General features: G+C 41.9%; 1 long non-coding RNA gene across 1 annotated transcript; it reads right to left on the bottom strand.

The window, feature by feature from the left end:
• Window positions 1-1,240: 1,240 nt before the first annotated feature.
• Window positions 1,241-19,185, bottom strand: LOC128095370 (uncharacterized). The gene is made up of 4 exons (XR_008213233.1): window positions 19,091-19,185; window positions 3,696-3,919; window positions 1,861-2,028; window positions 1,241-1,737 (listed from the first exon to the last, which is right to left on the bottom strand). It is a non-coding gene; the product is annotated as an uncharacterized LOC128095370 (long non-coding RNA).
• Between the last annotated feature and the right edge of the window lie 47 nt (window positions 19,186-19,232).

Genomic DNA, 19,232 nt, shown 5'->3' with positions numbered 1-19,232 from the left:
TTCGAGGCCAGCCTGGACTACCAAGTGAGTCCCAGGAAAGGCACAAAGCTACACAGAGAAACCCTGTCTCGAAAAACCAAAAAAAAAAAAAAATGTTTTAAAAACTTAGACTTTCTGGACAGTGAGACATGTCTGCTCTTGGCAGCACTGATTTACTTCAAAGAGAAAGATGGGCATCGAAAACACTCCATGTGGAGTTTATCTCCTTCTTGGCAAAAATAGCCATTGGGCAAGAAACTGTTCTTTCCTGGACTGCTTGAAAAAATGCTGTGTTGACTGGACATGCAGGACTCATGGGAAGGTGACCACTGAACTTTGCAAGGCAAAATGGTCCTTCAGGTTCCTGCTTTGCAGAAGAAACTGCCAGACAATCTACAGGACACAGAGAAAAGTGACTGAGAAACTCTAGGCCTGTAGGCTAAAGAATGAATGCCCCAACATTGCAGAGAAACTTTGGATGGCTATCCAGGCAGGTAGCTGTCTCTGTCATTTCCAGATTTTTGGAAGTTGCTTACAATGCTCTTCCTGTTTACTTAGGTAGTATTATATCCTTCTGTGGTCTTTATGTAGTTGAAGGCAAGATAGTTGCAATTTTCCTTGGTTATGATAAAAAAATAAATTATGATATGTTAAAGTTAAAATCTTTTTTAATTAAACAGAAAAGGAGAAATACTGTGGGATAATGCTTTTGCACACTGGTTTAATAAAACGCTGATTGGCTAGTAGCCAGGCAGGAAGTATAAGATAGGCAGACAAGGAGAATTGTGGGAAGAGGAAGGCTGAGTGAAGAGATGCCAGTAAGCTGCCCAAGGAACAACCTGTAATGGGACACAGGTAAAGCCATGGAACATGTGGCAATACATAGATTAATAGCTATGGGCTAATTTATGATATGAGAGCTAGCTAGCAAAAGGCTGGAGCCATGGCCATACAGGTATAATTAGTATAAGCCTCTGTGTGTTTACTTGGGTCTAAGTGGCTACAGACTGGGTGGGACACAGAAAATTTCCAGCTACATATATATATGTGTGTGTGTGTGTGTGTGTGTGTGTGTGTGTGTGTGTGTGTGTGTGTATACATATATATATGTGTGTGTATACATATATATATGTGTGTGTATGTATACATATATACATATATACATATAATATATATAATATATATGTATATATACATATATACATATATTATATATATATATAATATATATATCTTGTACAAGAGTGCACACAGACCACTTTCTGCATTTTCAAGTGGCAACTAATCTTTACCCCCATCTTTGCCCAAAACTCTCTCTCTTAATTAGCAGAAATTGCAGCAACTCAGTGGTGAGAAGCTCTCACCACTGGGCTGGGCCATTGCCCATCTGGTTCCCTGTTGTCCCCAGTTTGTAAAGGAAGCAGGATGGGAAGAGAAAACTCTAAGAACCTGCATCCAAGAGAGGAACTTATGACTCACACAGCCCATGAGAAATGAGAAGACCTAGAGTGTCACTTCCCCATTTTCAGAAGACCATGAGTTCCAGAATGGAAGTGCTAAGGTGGCATCTGATCCCTCCCAAACACACGTGTTGAGATCCTTATCCCCAAGGCTATGGTGATAACAGGTAGGTTCTTGTGGATGGAGGGAGGTCAGTGTGTAGAGGGGTGCACTTGCCTGCACATGCGCATATACAATCCAGAGCTCTGCTTTGGGTATCTTCTTCTGTCACTCTCCACCTTACTTTCTGAGCAGGATCTATGATGGTTAGTTTCAATGGTCAATTTGGCAAGACCTAAGATCACGTAGGAGCTGGGTCTCTGGCCATGCTTGTGGGGCATTATCTTGATTAGAGCAATTGAGATGGGAAGGCCTACTCACTGTGGGTGGCTCCATTCCCTGGGTTGGGATCCTGGATCATATGAAAAGGAGAAAGTGGGCTGAGCACCACCATGCATTGCTCTCTGCTTCCTGACTGTGGTGCAACATGATCAGCTGCTTCAAGTTCCTGCTGCCCTGATTCTCTGCCATGGTGGGCTGTATCCCGAACTGTAAGCATAAATAAATGTTTGCCCTGTAAGTTGCTTTGTCGGGGTATTTTATTCAACAGGAAACAAAAAGAACACTAAGACAGGCTCTCCTGGCTGGCCAGTGAGCCCCTGGGATCTGCCGTCTCTGCCTCCACACTCCAGTACTGTCATTACAGATGCACACCACCTCTCCTGGTTCTTATGTGGGAGCTGGGGATCCGAACTCAGATCCCCACACTTGTGTAACAAGCAGTCTGCTGAGTCATCTTTCCAGTCCCATGGAGGTGAGTTGTTTAGTGTCTTAGTTAAGGTTACTATTGCTGTGATAAGACACCATGATCAAAGCAACTCGGGAAGGAAAGGGCTTATTTCACTCACAGTTCCATCATCAAAATTAGTAAGGGCAGGAACTCAGGCAGGAGCTGATGCAGAGCTCATAGAGGAGTGCTGCTTAATGGCTTCTTCCCTGATGCTTGCTCACCCTGATTTCACAGAGAATCCAGGATCACCAGCCCCAGACTGGTAACTCAGGTTGAACATCCTTAATCTAGAAGTTTAAAATCTAAAATGCTTCAAGGCCTAGAACATATTGAGCAGTTTAAGATTTTGAATTTCTAAACCAAATATGCTACCACATCTAGCTTATTTTCTTTAATTCCATGTTTATGAATGTTTTGCCTATGTGTATGGCCGTGCAACATATGTGTGCCTGGTGTCCTCTGATGTCAGAAGAAGACATCAGAACTCACTGTGTATGGTTGGATACCACTACTCTGTGGGTTCTGGGAACCAAACATGGGACCTCAGCAAGAGTAGCAAGTGTCTTGACCTCTGAAGTATCTTTCCAGCCCCTAAAGATTTATTATTTTTATTTACATGTATGTGTGTATATGTGTCATTGAATGTCACATGTGTTGGGGTTGCCCTTATGGGCCAGAGGAAGATACTTGACTCACCTATAGCTAGAAATAGGTAGATGTGAGCCACCCAATATGGGTGCTGGGAATGAACTCAAGTCCTAACAACAGCAAGCACTCTCAACTGTGGAACCATCTCTCCAGCTTTGACCCTATGATGTTTGGATATTGTCATCACCCAAATCCAAAACAAATGAAGTAGGCTGGATCTGATTGTGAAAAAAAATACGGGTTTTAAAATTGTGATCAAAGGGCCAAGTATGGTGATGCATGCCTTTAATTCCAACTTTTAGGAGGCAGAGTACACACACACACACACACACATACACACACTACACATTAGTCCACCAGAAGTACAAAGACTGAGTCCTCTGTTAAATGACAACATACACCATGAGGAATAACATGGGCCAAATCTATAATTTGTCACAACCTGAAAGCAAACAGGACTGGGGCAGCTCAGCTGATAACAGTGCTTGGCTAGCCTGCTCAAGGTCCTGGGTTCAATCCCCAGCACCACATAAACTAGGTATAGTAACTCACATATATAATCCTAGCACTGGAAGGTGGAGGCAAGCTAAACATGAGTTCAAGGACAACTTGGCACACATGAGACCCTGTGTATTAATCAGGGTTCTTAGAGTGACAGAACTTATAACCTGAATCAATAGAGTGGAAAGAGAGAGAGAGAGAGAGAGAGAGAGAGAGAGAGAGAGAGAGAGAGAGAAGAGAGGGGGGGATATTTAGGGGATTTATTGGAATGACTTACAGGCTGAGGTTCAGCTAATCCAACAATGGCTGCCTATGAATAGAAGGTCCTAGAATTCAATAGTTGTTCAGTCCATGAGGCTGGAAGTCTCAGCTGGTCTTCAGTATACCCTGGAATCCCAAAGAAGTAGGCTCTAATGCCAGTGAAGGAATAGACTTGCTGGTGAGGCAAGAGCAATCAGGCAGAGAGCCGAGCTTCCTTCTTCCATGTCCTCATAGAGGCTTCTAGCAGAAGGGAGTGACTCTGATTAGAGGTTGATTTTCCCAGCTCAAAAGATCTGGATTAAAGGCGAGTCTTCCAGCCTCAAGATCCAGATTATAGGTGTGTCTTCCTACCTCAAAGATCCAGATTAGAAGTGAGTTTTCCCACTTTAAATTAAGCAAAACTCCTTCACAAGTGTGCCATCCCATATTTTGGTTTTAGTTAATTCCATATATAGTCAAGTTGACAACCAAGAATAGCCATCACAAGTCCATCCCTTTCAACTTGACACACAATCATATCTCCTTATGTCATGATTAATTTGCAAATGAAAATAATAACCAGGTCACAATGATGCTTAAACATGGTATAACTATCCCACATATAATTGTAAACCCATTGGATATCTAATCAGGTTGTAATTATGACTAATAAGATATAACTATGCCTCATAAAACTGCATTATAATTATAAATTATAAATTTAGAATAGGTGACAATGACACTTGAGGGACATCCTTTTAATGTCTCTAATAAGATAACCATTGATATTCTCCTAATTGATGTTATATTACATGATAAAGAAACTGAGGAAAGAAAACACAAATATTTGTACAAATGCATTTTTAACAAAATATGAAACACTCATGTCAATTATAATCCTCATTTTGCAACTGGTCGTGTGACCTTAGCTGGTGTTTAGAATTACCTTCCTCTACTACCCATTCTGTATTTCCTCCACCCTCAGAAAGCACCTCATCATGCAGTAGGCTTTCTCTAGATCACCAACCAGCTCCCAAATAAAGACACAAAGACTTATTATTAGTTATGAATGTTCTGTCTTATCTTATGGTTGTCCCACTAGCTCTTATAAGTTATTTTAACCTGCTTCCCTTCATCTATATTTTGCCCCAGGGCTTTTTAACTTTTTTTCATTCTGCATGTCCTGCTTTCACTGCTTCCTCTATGTCTGGCTGGCTGGCTGGCTGGTGGCTGGTGGCTGGCTGGCTGGCCCTGGGCATCCCCCTAGTTCTCTCCTCTGGAGCCTAGATTCCTCTGACTACTTATTCTCTCTATCCATCAGTCACACCTATCCCTCTACTGCTCAGGTTTTTATTGACCAATCGGGTGCCTTAGGCCTGAAAAGTGAAATAGAAACAATGAAGAAGACACAAACAGATGGAATGCTGGAAATAGAAAATCTGAGTAAATCAACAGGAGATACAGATGCAAGCATAACCAACAGAATGCAAGAGATGGAAGAGAGAATCTCTGGCATTGAAGATACAATAGAGGAAATAGATTCATCAGTCAAAGAAAACACTAAAGCCAAAAAAGTCGTAACACAAAACGTCCAGGAAATTTGGGACACCATGAAAAGACCAAACCAAATAATAGGGATAGAAAAAGGAGAAGAATACCAACTCAAAGGCACAGAAAATATATTCAACAAAATCATAGAAGAAAACTTTCTCAACTTAAAGAAGGAAATGCCTATGAAGGCACAAGAAGCTTACAGAACACCAAATAGACAGGATCCAAAGAAAAAAAGACCCCTCTCCACATAATAATAAAACCACTAAACATACAGAATAAAGAAAAATATTAAGAGCTGCAAAGAAAAAAGCCCAAGTAACATATAAAGGCAGACCCATCAGAATAATACCTGACTTCTCAATGGAGGCTCTGAAAGCCAGAAGGTCCTGGACAGACGATATGCAGACACTAAGAAACCATGGATGCCAACCCAGACTATTATATCCAGCAAAACTCTCAATTGCCATAGATGGAGTAAAAAAAAAATATTCCACCATAAAATCGGATTTAAACAATAGCTGTCCACAAATCCAGCCCTACAGAAAGCACTAGAAGGAAATATCCAATCTAATGAAGTTAGATACACCCATGAAACCACAGGCAATAGATAACCCCACACCAACAAATACCAAAGAAGAGAAACACACAACACTACCAACAAAAATAATAGGAATTAACAGTCACTGGTCATTAATATCCATTAATATCAATGGTCTCAACTCACCTATAAAATGACATAGGCTAACAGAATGGAAACAAAAACAGGATCCATCCTTCTGCTGCATACAAGAAACATACCTCAACTTTAAAGACAGACACTACTTCAGAGTAAAAGGCTGGGAAAAGACTTTCCAATCAAATCAACTTAAGAAGCAAGCTGCTGTAACTATCCTAATATCTAACAAAATAGACTTCAAACTAAAATCAATCAGAAGTGACAGAGAAGGACATTTCACATTGACCAGAGGAAAAATCCACCAAGATGAAGTCTCAGTTCTGAACATTTATGCTCCAAATACAAGGGCATCCACATTTGTAAAAGAAAAATTATTAAAGATTATATCACATATCAAACCCCACACACTAGTAGTGGAAGACTTCAACATCCCACTCCCACCAATGGACAGGTCTCCCAGATTGAAACTTAACAGAGAAGTAAGGGATCTAACAGACGTTATGACTCAAATGGACTAAATAGATATCTACAGAACATTCTACCCTAACAAAAAAGAATATCTTCTTCTCAGCACCCCATGGAACCTTCTCTAAAATCAACCACATGCTTGGTCACAAAGTAAATCTCAACAGATACAAAAAAATTTGGAATAACCTCCTGTATTTTACCAGACCACCATGGCTTAAAGTTGGATTTCAACAACAACAAAAATTACAGAAATCCTACAATCACATGGAAAGTGAATAATGCTCAACTGAATCACCAATGGGTCAAGGAAGAAATAAAGAAAGAAATTAAAGATTTCCTAGAATCCAATGAAAATGAATGTACAACATACCCAAACTGATGGGACACTATGAAAGCAGTGCTAAGAGGAAAATTCATAGCACTAAATGCCCACATAAAGAAGATGGAGAAATCTCACACTAGTGACTTAACAGCACACCTGAAAGCTCTAGAACAAAAGGAAGCAAACTCACGTAGGAGGAAAAGATGCCAAGAAATAATCAAATTGAGGGTTGAAATCAATGAAATAGAAACAAAGGGAATAATACAAAGAATCAATGAAACAAAGACTTGGTTCTTTGAGAAAATAAGATAGACAAGCCCTTATCCAAACTAACCAAAAGGCAGAGAAAGAACATCCCAATTAACAAAATCAGAAATGAAAAGGGAGACATAACAACAGACAACAAGGAAATCCAGAGAATCATCAGGTCATACTTCAAAAACCTGCACTCCACAAAATGGGAAAATCTAAAATAAATGGACAATTTTCTGCATAAGTACCACATACCAAAATTAAATCAAGACCAGATAAACTATTTAAATAGACCTATAACCCTTAAAGAAATAGAAACAGTCATTAAATGTCTCCCAACCAAAAAAAGCCCAGGACCAGATGGTTTCAGTGTAGAATTTCAAAGCAGACCTAATACCAATACTATTCAAATTGTTCCACACAATAGAAAGAGAAGGAACATTGCCAAACTCTTTTTATGAGGCTACAGTTACCCTGATACCCAAATCACACAAAGATGCAACAAAGAAAGAGATTTACAAATCAATCTCCCTCATGAACATTGATGCAAAAATACTCAATAAAATATTGGCAAACTGAATCCAAGAACACATCAAAAAATTATCCACCATGACCAAGTAGGCTTCATCTCAGAGATTCAAGGAGGGTTCAACATAAGGAAATCTGTCAATACAATACACCATATAAACAAGCTGAAAGAAAAAAACCACATGATCATGTCATTAGATGCTGAAAAAGTCTTTGACAAAATCCAACACTCCTTCACGATAAAGGTCTTAGAGAGATCAGGAATATGGGGAACAGACCTAAACATAATAAAGCCAATTTACAGCAAACTGACAGCCAACATCAAATTAAATGGAGAAACTCAAAGCGATTCTACTAAAATCAAAAACAAGAAAAGGCTGTCCACTCTCCCCATATTTGTTCAATAGTACTTGAAGTTCTAGCTAGAGCAATAAGACAACAAAAGGAGATCAAGTGGATAGAAATTAGAAAGGAAGAAGTCAAACTTTCACTATTTTCTGATGATATGATAGTGTCCATAAGTGATCCCAAAAATTCTACCAAGGAACTCCTACAGCTGACAAACACCTTCAGTAATGTGGCAGGATACAAGATTAACTCAAAAAAATCAGTAGCCCTCCTATATACAAATGATAAATGGACTGAGAAAGAAATCAGAGAAACATCACCTGTAGCTAGAGTTTTCCTGCCTGGCCCACGGTCAGGACAAATCTTTGTCACCCGCCAGTCCCACAGCCGCTCAGACCCTGTTAGTCCCGCCTATACTTCCTGCCTGGCCACTGGCCAATCAGTGATTTATTTATTGACCAATCAGCAACACATTTGACATACAGACCATCCCACAGCACTTCCCCTTTCCTTTTCTTAAAAAGGAAGGTTTTAACCTTTACACATCTCCAAAGTCAGCTTGGTATATTTGGGAATTTGGGCGTAGCTTCTCTTACTACTTCCTGCTGGAGGGGGGCGCTGTATCTTATGGGGACACAAAAAATATTTTAGGATTATGGAGTAGTCCATGAGGGTGTATCGTCTGAGCCAGTTGCCTTCAAACCGTTCTGGATGTTGAATCATCTGGGCCATGGCGTCATCGGAGACCTTTCAGGGTGTCTTGGCTGGTCAAACCTGATGTATCTTAATCTGGAACAAATCCATAGCCTCTGGCTTTCTGTGGGAACAAAAGCAGAGTCTCCTTTCCAAAGCAACATATCCTTATATCCAAATTTTGAAGTCAAGGCACCTTTAAAATATACATTTTGGCATAACTCAACAGCTTTTATAATCAAATATTTTTCTTCAGTTACAAATATCAAAGAGAACATAATCCAGATTCTCTGTGTGGTAGCCATCTTTACGTGGCTTATTTTTTTATATTAGCTTGAGCCTATTGCTTTGAACTGCAGCCTTCTAAGCCTGAAACTGCGCTGGCACTGTGGCTGCTGGCTCCGCCCACTTCAGCTTCCCAACATGGCGGTGGTACATTTTCCGCCAGCTCTGGGAGCCATCAACTCTCAGAAATAGTGGGTCTATGCTTCTATCAAAGCAGCGTGTAGCCCAGAAACCTCTTTTTTTTTTTGTTTTGTACTAGCAAAGGCTAAATCCACCACACAGCTTAATGTGCCACTTGCAGAGGCCTCATTCCCGCCATACTGCAGGTCGAGCACACATGCCAGGAACCCGCCATAGTAGCTCAAACACGCAGGCTGCCACTAACTTGAGAGAAACAACTAGGAACTGTTTTTAGCTCCGTTTTAGAATCTTTTTTCTCAGGTTTTAGGTGGAAACTCTTGCCAACACATTGGGTGCCATTTGTAGCTAGAGTTTTCCTGCCTGGCCCACGGTCAGGACAAATCTTTGTCACCCGCCAGTCCCACAGCCGCTCAGACCCGACCAAGTAAACACAGAGACTTATATTGGTTACAAACTGTATGGCCGTGGCAGGCTTCTTGCTAACTGTTCTTACAGCTTAAATTAATCCATTTCCATAAATCTATACCTTGCCACATGGCTCGTGGCTTACCCGCATCTTCACATGCGGCTTGTCATGGTGGCGGCTGGCAGTGTCTCCCTCCCCAGCTTCCTGTTCTCTCCCTTTTCCTCTCTGTTAGTCCCGCCTATACTTCCTGCCTGGTCACTGGCCAATCAGTGATTTATTTATTGACCAATCAGCAACACATTTGACATACAGACCATCCCACAGCAATCACCCTTTACAATAACCACAAATAATATAAAATACCTTGGGGTAACTCTAACTAAGCAAGTGAAGGACCTATATGACAAGAACTTTAAGTCTCTGAAGAAAGAAATTGAAGAAGATATCAGAAAATGGAAAGCTCTCCCATGCCCATGGATAGATAGGATTAACATAGTAAAAATGGCAATCTTATCAAAAGCAATCTACAGATTCAATGTAATCCCTATCAAAATCCCAACACAATTCTTCACAGACCTGGAAAGAACATTACTCAACTTCTTATGGAAAAACAAAAATTCCAGGATAGCTAAAAGAATCCTGTACAATAAAGAAACCTCAGGAGGCATTACAGTCCTTGACTTCAAGCTCTACTATAGAGCTACAGTAATAAAAACAGCTTGGTACTGGCATAAAAACTGACATGTGGACCAATGGAATCGAATTGTAGATGCTGACATTAATCCGAACACATATGAACACCTAATTTTTGACAAAGAAGCCAAAACTGTACAATGGAAAAAAGAAAGCATCTTTAACAAATGGTGCTGGCATAACTGGATGTCAACATGTAGAAGGTTGCAAATAGATCCATATCTGTCACCATGCACAAAACTTAAGTCCAAGTGGATCAAAGACCTCAACATAAATCCAGTTACTCTGAACCTGATAGAAGAGAAAGTAGGATGTAGTCTTGAGTGCATTGGCACCAGAGATCACTTCCTAAATATAACACCAGTAGCACAGACACTGAGAGCAACAATTAATAAATGAGACTTCTTGAAACTGAGAAGCTTTTGCAGGGCAAAGGACACAGTCAATAAGACAAAATGACAGCCTACAGAATGGGAAAAGATTTTCACCAACCTGACATCTGACAGAGGGATGATCTCCAAAATACATAAAGAACTCAAGAAACTAGACATCAAAATACCTAACAGTCCAATTAAAAAATGGGCTATAGAGCTAAAAAGAGAATTCTCAAGAGAAGAATCCCAAATGGTCAAAAGACATTTAAGGAATTGCTCAACATCCTTAGTCATCAGGGAAATGCAAATCAAAATTACTCTGAGATAACACTTTACGCCTGTCAGAATGGCTAAGATCAAAAACACTGAAGACAGCTTATTTCGGAGAGGATGTGGAGCAAGGAGAACTCTCCTCCACTGTTGGTGGGAATGCAAACTTGTACAGCCACTTTAGAAATCAGTATGACGGTTTCTCAGAAAATTGGGAATCAATCTTCCTCAAGACCCAGCTATACCACTCTTGGGCATATACCCAAGGAATGCTCAATCATACCACAAGGACACATGCTCAACTATGTTCATGGCAGCATTATTTGTTATAGCCATAACCTGGAAACAACCTAGATGCCCCTCAACTGAAGAATGGATAAAGAAAATGTGGTACATATACACAATGGAGTACTACTCAGCAGAGAAAACCAATGACATCATGAGGTTTGCAGGCAAATGGATGGAACTAGAAAATATCACCCTAAGTGAGGTAATCCAGACTAAGAAGGACAAACATGGTATGTACTCACTCACAAGTGGATACTGGATGTAAAGCAAAGGATAGCCAGACTACAACCCACAGCTCCAGGGAGGCTAGCTAGTAAGGAGGACCCTAGGATGGATGCAAGGATCACCCAGTGATGGAGAAATGGATGAGATCTACATGAGCAAACTGTGGGTGAGGGAGGGTAATGGAGGGCAAAGGACAGGGGATGAGAGCTTAGGGGAGCGGAAGGTTCCAACTGGAATGGGAACATTGTGGGAGAGCAAGGAAAGTGATACCATGATCAATGAAGACACCATGGGAATAGGGAGAAGCAGAGTGCAAGGGAGGTTCTCAGGAACCCACTAGGATGACTCCACCGTAGACTACTGGCAATAGTCGAGAAGGTGCCTGAGCTGGCCTACTCTGGTGATCGGATAGCTGAATACCTTATCTGCCATCATAGAACCCTCATCCAGTGACTGATGGAAACAGATGCAGAGATCCATGGTCAGGTCCCAGGCTGAGCTCCCGGAGTCCAATTGATGAGAGAGAGGAAGAATTCTATGAGCAAGGGATATTGAGATGATGATTGGAAAAAGTACAAAGACAACTAGCCAAACTAGTGGAAACACATGAACTGAGGAGCCCCCATGGTACTGGACTAGGCCTTCTGGATAAGGGAGGCAGTTGTTTAGCTTGAAATGTTTAGGGGGCCCCAGGCCATGGAATCGGGACCCATCCCTAGTGCATGAACTGGCTTTTTGGAGCCTAGTGCCTATGGCGAGCCACTCTGTGCAGCCCTGGTGCAGGGAGGAGGGGCTTGGACCTGCCTCAGCTGAATGTATCAGGCTCTGCTGCCTCCCCACAGGAGACCTTGCCTTGGAGGAGGTGGGAAAGGGGGATGGGTTGGGGGGAGGGAAACTGGGGGGTGGGAGGAGGGAGGAGAATCTGTGGTTGGCATGTAAAATGAATAGAAAATCTCTTAATAAAAAAAGGAAAAAAGAAGAAAACAGAACAACAACAACAACAAAGAGGCCTTTCTATCAGGCCAACTGCTTCAGGGTGGTAGGTACCAGTGGATTCCACAACCCTGGGCCCATTGTCCCATTTCTCGGACTGTGAAATGAGTTCCTTGGTTACAAGTTATACTGTGTGGAACACCAAGACAGTGGATTAGGCATTCTGTAAGTCCATGGATGGTGGTTTTGGCAGAAACATTACATACGGGGAAAGTAAATCCATAACCAAAAAGAGTATCTATTCCAGTAGGGACACCTCCATAGAGGAAGTAGTCCATTGTAGTCAACCTGTCACCAGGTCTCTGACTGGTCATCCTGGGGAATGGTGCCATATCTGGGGCTCAGTGTTGGTCTCCGCGATTGGCAGATCTGGCATTCAACAGCAGCTACAAACAGCCTTGATGAGTGGAAATCCATGTTGTTGAGCCCATGCATAACCCCCATCTCCGCCACCATGGCCACTTTGTTCATGGACCCATTGGGCAATGACAGGAATGGCTGGGAAAGGAGCCTGATTGTCCATAGGATGGGTCATCCTATCTACTTGATTACTGAGCTCCTCTTCAGTGGAAGTCACCTTTTGATAAGCATTTACATGGGACACAAGTATCTTTACATCCTTCACCCATTTGGAGAGGTCTATACACATACTTCCTCCCTAGATATCTTTCTCACTAATTTTCCAATCATGCTCTTTTCAAGTCCCTGACCATACAGTCAATCCATCAGCTACAGCTCATGAATCAGTGAGGAATTCCACATATGGCCATTTCTCCTTCCAAACAAAATGTATGACCATGTATACTGCTTGAAGTTCTGCCCACTGTAAAGATTTCCCTTCAGCAGTGTCTTTCAGGGTTGTCCCAGAAAGTGGTTATAATGCTACAGCTGTTCACTTCTGGGTAGTGCCTGCATAATGTGCAGAACCATCAGTAAATCAGGTCCTAGTCTTCTCTTCCTCAGTCAACCTATCATAGGGTACTCCCCATTGAGGCTATAGGTGCATGCATGGCAGCATACAGCATTGTAATGGGAGTAGAGACCATAAGCATTTGGGTAACTTCTTCATGTAACTTGCTTGTGCCTGTTCAGGACCCGCTTAGGCCTTATCGCATATATACCACTTCCATTTGATAATAGATTGCTGCTGTGCATATCCTACTTTATGTCTTGGTAGGTTGGATAACACTAAGCTTGTGATAGGCAGCTCAGTTTGCATAGTAATTTGGTGGTCCATTGTCAAATGTCCACTAAGGCCCAACAGCAAGCCAGAGGTTGTCTTTCAAAGGGAGAATAGTTGTCTGCAGAAAATGGTAAAGCCTTGCTCCAAAATGCCAAAGGTCTCTTCTGTGATTCAACTATAGAGGTCTTCCAAAGGCACCAAACATCATCCCTCTTTGCCACAGTACCCTTGGTTCTGCTGGATCAGATGATTCAAGTAGCAGAGCCACTGATATCTCAAATGATGTTACATTATATAATCAAAAAACTGAGGAAAGAAACCACAATTATTTGCTTAAAATGTATATGTATGCACAAATATTCATTTCTAACAAAAGTTGACAGAAACACTTCTGTCAATTATAATCCTCATTTTTGTAGCTGGTCATGTGACCTTACCTGGTACTTATGGCTACCTTCCTCCTCTACCAATTCTGTATTTCCTCTACCCTCAGCAAACACTTCAGCAGGTTTTTACTCTTTTATTGCTGTGATGAGACACCATAACCAAGTCAACTTACAGAAAAAAGAGTTTATTGGGCTTACAGTTTCAAATGGTGAGTCCATGACCAGCATGGCAATGGGCAGGCAGGCATGGTGCTGGAGCAGGAACTGAAAGCTCTCAACTCATCCACAGCACAAGGCTAACTGGGAATAGTGTGGACTTTTGATACCTTGAAGCCCATTCCCAATCACACCTCCTTCAACAAGGCCCCACTTCCTAATACCTCCCCAAATGTCTACCTGCTAAGTACCAAGTATTCAAATACATAAACAAGGCTTAGGAGTTATTCTCATTCAAACCACCACAGAAGACTGCATTTTTAAAGAGGTTGCATTGTACATTGTAGAATTTGTATTTAAGAAAAAAGTCTAGATATTCATTGTTCATTTAAACATATAAGATATTATATATGAGACAAATTGCTCAAAAAAAGAACTTGTAAGGAAAAGCACAAATGTCCACTGTGATTGGTTTAAAATAGAGATGAATGGCCAATGGGTAGGCAGGAAGAGGTATAGGTGGGACTTCTGGGCAGAAAGGAAGTAGAAAGAGGAATCCAGAGACACCAGGAGATGGAGAACAAGCAGGACATGTAGCAGGAATCTTAAAGAGTCTCATTAACAAAATCAAACCTGAGCCAGATATTGGGGTGAATGCTGGGAGATCAGAGAAGCGGAACAAGCCACAGCCACCTCACCTTGCCAATTCCTCAGCTGATCCTGTTTCCTCAGACTGGAAGCCTCTGAGTCCTTATCCAAATGAATCTCAGCTGAACTCCTTCTCAAAAGCCTGAATGCTTAACCAGCCAAATGCTTCTAGTTTCTGGTCTTCACGCCTTATATATCTTTCTGCTTTCTGCCATCACTCCCTGGGATTAAAGGCTCACTTCTTGGGATTAAAGGCTCACTTCTTGGGATTAAAGGCGTGTGTCACCATGCCTGGCTGTTTCCAATGTGGCCTTGAACTCACATAGATCCAGAGGGATTTCTGCCTCTGGAATGCTAGGATTAAAGGCATAAGTGCCACCATTTTCTAGCCTCTGTATCTAGTGGCTGTCCTGTTCTCTGACCCCAGGTAAGTTTATTAGGGTGCACAATATTTTGGAGAACACAATACCACCACAAGGACATGCAGGAGAAGAGGTAATAGCCGTGATCCATATGGCAGCATGTTGATGAATAGAAATGGGTTAATTTAAGTTACAAGAACTAGTGAGGAACTAACCTAAGCTATAAGTTGAGCTTCCATAATTAATAATAAGTCTCCATGCCATTACTTGGGAGCTGGCTGGCAGGACAGCGAAAGACTTGTTACAGGCAATTGTGGAAACCGTATCACCAGCATCTCCTCCCAGCGTCTGTTTACTGCTTAAATAACCTTGAGGGGCAGGCCCTTGCAGCCCCCCTCATACTCCCATAATAACTGAGGAAATGTTTCCTGAGAAAAGAGGCCCACAAATTCTTTCACACACATATCTCTGGTCCCGAATCTTTAGTCTTTTAACTTTTTTATTTCATAGCTACTCACTGGTTTTGGAAAGCTGAGTTTCTAGGAATAATAATTTGGATATATTGGACTAAATAAAATACACTATTGAATTAACTCTATTTGTTTCTATTCTGGTGACTACTAGAAATCTCTAAATTATTTTGTCGCTCTTTTTATATTTCCACTTGAGAGCTCTGGCCTGGAAGTATGATCAGATTATAATTTGATTTTTTTCTTCATAATCAAATCAATGTGTATAGCGTGCAGGCTTTATTGCATCCTACCAGGTGCACAGCATGCCAGGTCATCTCTCCCCTGTGAAGTTGAAATTTTTCACTGCATTCAGGTCTTGTCACTCAGTCCTACACTGTAAATATTTCAGTAAAGTGTCACTGTTATGGGTTAGCAGCCATTGGTGAGCAGGAAAAGTGTTAATATTGTAAACCTCCATTTGTTGTCTTCAGTCCTTCTGGAATGCGTGTTGTGGGATAACCCTTTTGTACACTGTGAAGATGTCACTGTTTTACCTTGCCTGCCTAAGGCACCTGATTGATTTAATAAAGAGCTGAATGGCCAATAGCTAGACAGGAGAGGTTAGATGGGACTGCTGGGCAGAGACAGGAACTAGGGATGAATCTACGTGCGTGAGAGAGATGCCAGAGACATGGAGGGAGTCAGGCATTCAGAATGGAGGAGGGGTAAAAAGCCACATGGCAAAACATAGATTAATAGAAGCAATTAGGTTATAAGAGCTAGTTGGGAACAAGCCTGAGGTCAAGGCCAAGCTTTCATAATAATAAGTCTCCATGTCATTATTTGGGAGCTGGCAATCCCCATGAGAAAGTCCAACAAGAAAGTCGGACAAATGCAGATCTTGCCACCATCAGCTCTCCTGTAGGAAAACTAATCCTTCTGAAACGTGAATATGATCATCTCAGCCCTGTACTTAAGATGTTTATGTGGCCATTTGTAGCACAGATTCTAATTGGTCTTAATAATAAAAACCCAGAGTTAGGTATCGGGGTAAATGCTGGAAGATCAGAGAAGTAAAGAAGCCAACCACTAGAGAGAACTTTTACCTCTACTGAATCCTCAGACCAAAGTGGGCAAGATCTTGACTCCACGAATCCTCGGACTGAATGTGCTGAGCTCCTGTCTCCTCCCACCTTATATTCCTTCTCTGTCCAGCCATATCCCTTCCTGTCTCCACCTCCCTAGTGCTGGGATCAAAGGCATGTGACTCCCCAGTACTGGGATTAAAGTTGTGAGCCATGACCCACTAGCTCTGTTTCTCTTTTTCTCTTTTAGAATGGAACAATCACGTGTAGCCCAGCCTGGCCTGGAACTCACAGAGATCGTCTGCCTCTGCCTCCTCAGTGCTGGGATTAAAGGTGTGTGCCACCACTGCCTGGCCTCTATGGCTAACTAGTGGCTTAGCTCTGCACCCTGACCTTTAGGCAAGCTGTATTTGTTAGATCACAAAGAAAATATCACATAGCCGTTCACTACAGTTTTAAAACAAATTCCTGATTGGGTACTTAGCTCAATTGATAGAATGTTTGCCTACCGTGAAGCCCTGGGCTTGATCTCTAGCACTGCATAAATTGAGCATGGTAATACACTCCTGTAATCTAATCATTCAGGAGGTAGAGGCAGGAGGATCAGGTCTTTGAGGTGATTCTTGGCTTCATAGGAAGTTTGAGGCCAACCTGGGGCATGTGAGACCCCATTTATAAATAATCTATATTCTTTCACAGTCATATCCAGCTCCGCTCACTGTTTGAAATTTGGATGATATCTAAAGTCCCATCGTCACAGAATCTCCTCTCTCACAAGCAGCTCTAAGATTTACCATGTACTTACCTACTTATCTATCCACCTTCACTTCCACTCTGTTCTGGAAAATGCTGTTCTCCACCTCACACTTAAAACATCTCAGTACTACTCCAGGTATGTGTCTAAACTTACCCTTCTTAACAATTTGCTTTGTGTACATTTCTGCTATATTTTGTTTAGATAGGATCTCACTGGGTAGCCCTAGCTGGCCTGGAACTCGCTGTATAAAACAGGCTGGTCTGGAACCACAGAGATTTGCCACCATGGGATTAGAGGTTGTTCACCACCATGCCTGGCCTAAGAAGTTCTCTAGGGTATCTGTGATTCAGCCTCCTGATACACAGGACTGCTTTATGATATCTACAGGGCAGCTTCCTCAGCTGCCCGTTAGCTCAATCTCATGGAGCACAAAGATGGAGAGACAAGCTGCTTCACCTTCTGATTGGCTCTTGTGCTTCGTCACCTCCACGGGGCAAGTGCTCCATCTGCCTGATGGACTGGCTGTGGCGCAGGCTGCAAGACAGATGGGCACTGTGCCAGGTTGACCGACTAGAGGGGTAAAAATAAGGAAAGTGACTCTGGAAGAGTAAGGTGGTGCTGGGCTGCAATAAGTGGGTGTGGCTATCAATGATATGCTGAGATGTAGCAGACGAATGAGCAGATGACATTTGCATTATATTAACTTATACATCCTTTATTATAATTTTGACATGTGGTGATGGGTGGCTGAGACTATTCTTTGGGCATAAAACTCTGGTCACTCACAACCACTTCTATAGTCTGTTCTCAAGATGACCAAGGTCATCTGGAAAGCCAAGCATGATGGCACATCCCTCCCAGCCCTTGGGAGGCAGAGGCAGGAGGATCACAGCAAGTTTAAGACCAGCCTGGTCTACACAGAGCTAGAGGGTTTTAACCTGAAGATGCTGTGTGGTGATAGTGTGTCCCCCAATATGTTGTGCACCCTTATAAACTTATCTGGGGTCAGAAAACAGAACAGCCACTAGATAGATACAGAGGCCAGAAAACAGTGGCACACACACCTATCACTTGGGAGGCAGAGATCCATCCGGATCTCTGTGAGTTCAAAGCCACACTGGAAACAGCCAGGCATGGTGCACACACCTTCAATCCCAGGAAGTGATGGCAGAAAACAAAAAGGTATATGAGGCATGAGACTGGGAACTAGAGGCTTTTTAATCTTTTAGGCCTTTGAGCAGCAGTTCAGCTGAGATCCATTCGGGTGAGGACTCAGAAACTTTCAGTTTGAGGAAACAAGATCAGCTGAGGAATTGGCGAGGTGAGGTTGGCTGTGGCTTGTTCTGTTTCTCTGATCTTTCAGCGTTCAGCCAATACTTGGCTCTGGGTTGGTTTTTATTGGTAAGACCTTTTAAGATTCGTGCTACAGTGCTGCGATAATCTTTCATTTTATTGGATACTCGACTTTGACCTGTTAACTTAGTCACTCGACTGGACTGGATGCTTTCACTGTCAACTGGTCTCTCCCCATTCACCATTATTTCCCCTTCCACCCAGCTCTACACTATTTTCTATATATGCAAAACACACAATAAATAAATAATGAACAATTAAAAAAACCTACAGCAGATCTCCCCACCTCTGGTGACCACTAAATGCCCCAGTACTACATCCATTTCAGATTCTCACCTTTTAAGGTTCCATATGGCTTCAATTTCCATTTTCCAACAACTGTGCCTAGTTTTAATTTTTTTTTAATTTAGAGAAAAAAGAAAATTTTAAGTCCCTGATAACATACATAGAAATGCTATTTTAGTAATATGTAATGTCTCAGTAGGAAATTAAGCCCCTTGGACTTTCGTTGTAATCACATTCCATAAGCCTTACCTGGCTATGTGGAACTAAGGTACCGTGATGGTGGGAGAGGCCATGACAGCTACTAACGGAACAGAAACTACCTGATGATCCAAAGTGAGTATTGGCAAGATGTACCTTCACAAGTGATGGTGCGCATGCGTTGCGCCTTCCT

Source organism: Peromyscus californicus, unplaced genomic scaffold (genome assembly GCF_007827085.1).
Source record: "Peromyscus californicus insignis strain IS unplaced genomic scaffold, ASM782708v3 Scaffold_4__1_contigs__length_199733344, whole genome shotgun sequence".
Taxonomy (NCBI): Eukaryota; Metazoa; Chordata; class Mammalia; order Rodentia; family Cricetidae; genus Peromyscus; species Peromyscus californicus.
Note: the sequence above shows the minus strand (reverse complement) of the source record. Positions and strands in the feature narration are given on the sequence as shown.